The sequence below is a fragment of the Penaeus monodon genome, chromosome 15 (assembly GCF_015228065.2).
Source record: "Penaeus monodon isolate SGIC_2016 chromosome 15, NSTDA_Pmon_1, whole genome shotgun sequence".
Classification (NCBI taxonomy): domain Eukaryota; kingdom Metazoa; phylum Arthropoda; class Malacostraca; order Decapoda; family Penaeidae; genus Penaeus; species Penaeus monodon.
The window spans coordinates 7428324-7428878 of record NC_051400.1 but is presented as its reverse complement, the minus strand read 5'-3'; the positions used below and the strand labels follow the sequence as shown (position 1 = coordinate 7428878).

Below are 555 nucleotides of genomic sequence, written 5' to 3'. Positions count from 1 at the left end.
GCGTTGGTGTTGAGAGTAAGAGTGACAATTTTATTTGATTTGTGCGTTTGGAATGTGGTAATCAATTGTCTTCAAGCTAGATTAAAACCTTTGGTGTTGGGAATGCAAAAAAACATTTTTATTTCGATGTAGAAAGAGCATAAAAATAAATTCAATATAAATTCCGAAATTGAGTAATTTATAATAATATTTTTTTCACGCTGGCGTTAGAGCGAAGTGAAATTTTTCATTTTAGAATTGAAAGTAGAATAGTTTTATAGCATTATAAAAAATATGATATGATAATTTTCGTTTAAAATTTAAAATAGGAATAACTATTTTTACCAATACTCTTATATAGATATCTTTTTGAGGTAGGAAATGTGTGAGTACAAACTGATAAAGAATTTATAAACATTTGTATTTTTTTGGTTAGATGTCTGCGAATAATCTAATCTGCATTTATATAGAGACACTTAAAAGAATAAAAATATCTCATGTAAATCTTTCTTTGCCATTACAACACAGACACTGATACATGAATTCGCATGACAGATTTTGCTAGATACGAATACG

General features: G+C 27.2%; 1 protein-coding gene across 1 annotated transcript in view; it reads right to left on the bottom strand.

Moving 5' to 3' along the window:
- Positions 1-555, bottom strand: part of LOC119581720 (multiple epidermal growth factor-like domains protein 11) — an 18007-nt gene that overhangs the window by 1754 nt on the left and 15698 nt on the right. The window lies entirely within an intron of this gene.